Source organism: Heterodontus francisci, chromosome 22, assembly GCF_036365525.1.
Source record: "Heterodontus francisci isolate sHetFra1 chromosome 22, sHetFra1.hap1, whole genome shotgun sequence".
Lineage (NCBI taxonomy): Eukaryota > Metazoa > Chordata > Chondrichthyes > Heterodontiformes > Heterodontidae > Heterodontus > Heterodontus francisci.
In genome coordinates, this window is record NC_090392.1 from 79,951,920 (window position 1) to 79,957,919 (window position 6,000).

Here is a 6,000-nt window from a genome sequence, read left to right on the forward strand (position 1 = left end):
AATGGAGTTTAATCCTGAGAAATGTGAGGTGTTGCATTTTGGGAGGACTAACAAGGGAATATACAATGGATGGTAGGACCCTAGGAAGTACAGAAGGTCAGAGGGACCTTGGTGTACTTGTCCATCGATCACTGAAGGCAGCAGCACAGGTAGATAAGGTGGTTAGGAAGGCATATGGGATACTTGCCTTTATTAGCCGAGGCATAGAATATAAGAGCAGGGAGGTTATGATGGAGCTGTATAAAATACTAATTAGGTCACAGCTGGAGTACTGTGTACAGTTTTGGGCACCATACTATAGGAAGGATGTGATTGCACTGGAGAGGGTGCAGAGGAGATTCACCAGGATGTTGCCTGGGCTGGAGCATTTCAGCTATGAAGAGAGACTGAAAAGGCTAGGGTTGTTTTCCTTAGAACAGAAAAGGCTGAGGGGGACATGATTGAGGTATACAAAATTAGGAGGGGCATTGATAGGTTAGATCGGAAGAAACTTTTTCCCTTGGCGGAGGGGTCAATAACCACGAGCATAGATTTAAGGTAAGGGGCAGGAGGTTTGGAGGGGATTTGAGGAAAAACTTTTTCACCCAGAGGGTGGTTGGAATCTGGAACACACTGCCTGAAGAGGTGGCAGAGGCAGGAACCCTCACAACATTTAAGAAGTATTCAGATGAGCACTTGAAACGCCATAACATACAAGGCTACAGACCAAATACTGGAAAATGGGTCTAGAATAGTTGGGTGCTTGATGGTCGGCACAGACACGACGGGCCGAAGGGTCTGTTTCTGTGCTGTATAACTCTATGACTCTATGATGTAATTATATACACATTTTGTAGAACATAGGAACAGCGGGGACCATTCAGCCCCTTAATCCTGTTCTGCCACTCAATCAGACCTCCATGCCTCACCCCTCCCTATCTCTCCAACTGTCTCCAGCCCCACCACCCTCTGAAATAGCTGCTCTCCTCCAATTCTGGCCTCTTGTGCACCCCCGATTTCAATTGCTCCACCATTGGTGGCCATGCCTTCAGCTGCCTGGGCCCCAGGCTCTGAAATTCCCTCCCTAAACCTCTCTCGCCTCCTTTAAGATACTCCTTAAAACCTATCCCTTTGACCAAGCTTTAGGTCTCCTGTCCTAATATCACCTTATGTGGCTCAGTGTCAGATATTGTTTGAAAACACTCCTGTGAAATGCCTTGGAAAGTTTTACAAGAAAAACAAAACAAACGCTTGCATTTTGACAACCTTAGGACATCCCAAAGTGCTTTACAACCAATGAAGTTCTTTTTGACGTGTAGTCGGTGTCGTAATGTTCGGGACCACAGCAGCCAATTTGTGCACAGCAAGCTGCCATAAACAGCAATGTGAAAATAACCAGATAATCTGTATTTGTGATCTTGGTTGAGGGATAAACATTGTCCAGGCCACCGGGGGGAACTTCCCTGCTCTTCTTTGAAATAATGCCATTCTTCATCCATCTCAAAGGGCAAATGGGGGCCTCACTTCTACATTAAAGACGCTATATAAATGCAAGTTGTTGTTGTATTATGTCTGCACACCCGGGTGCCATTATCACCTGGTCTGTAACCCTGCTTCACCTGATGTATACATTTGGCTTCCCCATGGGCGACAGGTACACACACTTCCAAAAGAGCTGAACTCCAGTTGTGAGGTGAGAGTGACTGCCCTTGACATTAAGGCAGCATTTGACCAAGTATGGCATCAAGGAGCCCTAGCAAAACTGGAGTCAATGGGAATCAGGGGGGAAACTCTCTGCTGGTTGGAGTGGTACCTAGAGCAAAGGCTGTGGTTGTTGGAGGTCAATCATGTCAGCCCCAGGACATCACTGCAGGAGTTCCTCAGGGTAGTGTCCTAGGCCCAACCATCTTCAGCTGCTTCATCAATGAACTTCCCTCCATCCTAAGATGAAGTGAAGATGGTTGCAAATGATTGCACAATGTTCAGCACCATTCGCGACTCCTCAGATACTGAAGCAGTCCATGTAGAAATGCAGCAAGACTTGGACAATATCCAGGCTTGGGCTGATAAAGTGGCATGTAACATTTGTGCCACACAAGTGCCAGGCAATGACCATCTCCAACAAGAGAGAATCTAACCATCTCCCCTTGACATTCAACGGCATTACCATCGCTGAATCCCCCACTATCAACATCCTGGGGGTTACCATTGACCAGAAACTGAACTGGAGTAGCCATATAAATACCGTGGCCACAAGAGCAGGTCAGAGGCTAGGAATCCTGCAGTGAGTAACTCACCTCCTGACTCCCCAAAGCCTGTCCACCATCTACAAGGTACAAGTCAGGAGCGTGACGGAATACTTTCCACCTGCCTGGTTGGGTGCAGCTCCAACAACACTCAAGAAGCTCAACACCATCCAGGACAAAGCAGCCCGCTTGATTGGCACCCCATCTACAAACATTCACTCCCTCCACCACCGATACACAGTGGCAGCAGTGTGTACCATCTACAAGATGCACTGCAGCAACGCACCAAGGCTCCTTAGACAGCACCTTCCAAACCCGCGACCTCTACTAACTAGAAGGACAAGGGCAGCAAATGCATGGGAACACCACCACCTGCAAGTTCCCCTCCAAGTCACACACCATCCTGACTTGGAACTATATCGCTGTTTCTTCACTGTCGCTGGGTCAAAATCCTGGAACTCCCTTCTTAACAGCACTGTGGGTGTACCTACCCCACATGGACTGCAGTGGTTCAAGAAGGCAGCTCAACACCACCTTCTCAAGGGCAATTAGGATGGACAATAAATGCTGGCCTAGCCAGCGACGCCCACATCCCGGAAATGAATTTTTAAAAACTACCAGCCCTGTGTCGGCGTGACAACATCCCTTTATGCAAATGAGATTGATGTTATGAGAGGGGGGTTGCAAGTGCACATAATTCCCAGTGGAAAAGTGGATAACATGGCAGTCAAGCTATAGTAAACCAATAAACAGAGAGGCTGCATAAAAAGAATTTAAAACAGTGAAGAAGTACTCTTAGTGACAAGAGGTAATGGTCTCGGAATAATTTCACCCCTTGGGAATAATTTAATTTTAAATATTATGCACTGATTGAGGTTTAAATGTTTTACTCCACCGCAAGTATTAAGTTATTCACATCAACCCACTCTAAATTTTTTTAAATGAATTCTTGGGATGTGAGCATTGCTGGCAAGATCAGCATTTGTTGCCCATTTCTAGCTGCCCTTGAGAAAGTGGTGGTGAGCTGCCTTCTTAAACCATTGTTAATGGTTTGACACAACTGAGTGTTAGGCCATTTCAGAGGGCAGTTAAGAGTCAATCATGTTGGTGTGGGACTGGAGTCACGTATAGGCCAGACTGGTCAAGGACGGCAGGTTTCCTTCCTAAAGGACATTCATGAACCAGTTGGCTTTTTAATGACAATCCATTGTAACTTTTACTGGGACCAGCACATCTAAAAATAACATGTTCAAAAATGTGTGATTAGTAATGTCACAGACACCTCTGCTACTGCATTATTAAAAGTGCTTATTAAATTGAAACTCCGAGGAGAGCTTGCTTTTATAAAAATTCTCTCTCCACATTGTCCTGTGAATAGATAACCTTGTTTGAGTTTCTGCTCAGACAGTTACACAGAGCGGTGCTGTCACATTGAGGGAATTCCAAACTCCATTACGCTAATTTCCTGGCGTCTCTGAATGTTACTGTCCCACAGAGGGCAATCAGGCTCAGCACCTAAGGGTTTGCACTCATCCTTGTAAAACACAGCCTCACAAGCCCTGTACAAGCAGTGTGCTATCACATTTCCATCGTTAGTTCACTAAAACTTCATTTCAATTCAGGATACAGACGTTACGTAGACCCTCATTTCTCTCATGTTCTAGACCCCAGACTCATCTGTTCCCCTGCTTTGCCTATGAATGATACAGAAGAGCAATATCTGAATTTAACCAATAGATCATCTTGAATGTAAACTGGGAAAGGCCTGCTATCTCTATTTTAAGCATGCAATTAATTTTCTGTCAGCGATATAACTTACATTTATCATTCAGGCTGTTTTCTTTTCATTTTAGATGATGGATGGTTTAATAACTGAATTGGAGACACTGATCTGCTTTAATGAAGCATATTCAGGTCTTGTGGTGAACCTGTAGTTTTGGAAGGACAAATTGACCAATAACATCAGTAAATGAGCATCAGATATAGTCATGTTCTGGGCTCCCTGAGGCAGCGTTTAACAGAGCCATTCCAGCTCGAACTCTCCCTGCTTCCAGACTTATTCTGTCTTCACTAATCTCACCTGAGACGGCGGGAGGGCTGCTCCACTCGGCCTCAGCATCACTGGGAGGAAAAGATCAGCCAGACTGCTGCTCCCAATCTGTGCTCTGTTGCTGCTGTGATTCCTTGTGCGCGTGCCGCCGTGTAAGTGTACATATCTGTGTTTGTCCGTGCACGTGTGTTCACATGTAAGTGTGCTGTGCATGTGCATGAGTGTGCGTATACATGTGAGTACGCGCGTGTGTGTGTATGCTTTGGGTGACAGGACCATCAGTTGTGCTTGTGATGTCCATTTTGGCAACCAATCACTGACAAGTCCCAATCGCCCATCGTCCCTGTGCTCACTGACCAACATTGGTTCCCAGTCCAGCAATGCCTTATTTTAAAATTCTCATTCTGGTTTTCTAATGCCTCCATGGCCTCACCCCTCCCTATCTCTGTAACCTCCTCCAACCCTACAACCCTCCAAGATCTCTGCACTCCTCCAGTTCTGTCCTCCTGTGCCTCCCTGATTTCCTTCGCTCCACCAGTGGTAGCCATGACTTCAGCTGCCTAGACTTTAAGCTCTGGAATTTCCTCCTTAACACTCTTCATCTCTCTACCTTAATCTCCTGAAAATCTACCTCTTTGACCAAGCTTTGGGGGTCACCTGTCCTAATATTAAATTAAAAGGAGAGATTACACAAACTAGAGTTGTATTCTCTTGAAATTAGAAGGTTAAGAGGTGATTTGATTGAAGGGTTCCGGATATTAAGGAGAATGGATAGGGTAGATAGAGAGAAACTATTTCCATTGGTTGGGGAGTCTAGGACTAGGGAACAGAGTCTAAAAATTAATGTGAGCCTATCAGAGGAGAAGTTAGGAAATAGTCCTACACAAAGAAGTTTCGAACTCTGTTCCACAAACTGCAATTGATTCTGGGTCGATTGTTAATTTTAAATCTGAGATCGTTACATTTTTTTTTAACCAAAGGTATTAAGGGATATGGGACAAAGATGGGTATATGGAGTTAGGTCACAGATCAGTCATGATCTCATTGAATGGCGGAACAGGTTTGAGAGGCTGAATGGCCTCCTCCTATTCCTATAAGGTTGTGGGGAGTGGAGAGTAGCAGCAATTAACAACAACTTGCAATTAGTGCCATTAACATAGGGAAATATGGGATTGAGACATTGGGAGTAGCGAGGCCATGTGAGATGCCAAGCTTGAGGGTCATGCTCAAACATTCTGAGTAGAGCTATTTTTACAAACAAATATGATATTAAAAGTCACCTAGGCAAACCAGCACCGAAGCAGTTAACCCTTGTAAATCAAAACTGCTTCTCCCTCCATCTGATCTGCCTCTTGACCTTAGACTAATTGGCAGTTTAACTGGAAGCTAAATTAGACGTTGATTGTTAATTGCTGTGTGTCTTTGAGTCTCCTTGGAGCTTGTGAGAGAACAGTGGATAGGGACTGCCCTGCAACACCAACCATGAAGTGTTGAACACGCTGCTGAATGGATGCTCGTTGAAGGACCTCAGAACCTTATGCAGACTCCATCTGTAATGTGTGATCTCATAATCTATCAGGTGATGATATCTTTGATCTTTAAATGGATCTGTGGTTTTATGGGACTTGTACCATCTTGATGCAAAAAATGTGTCCAAAAAACCGACAAAATTTGTGATCCTATTTCTCAATTAAAATTCTTTGAATCTTGGGAGTGAGTGCCTCC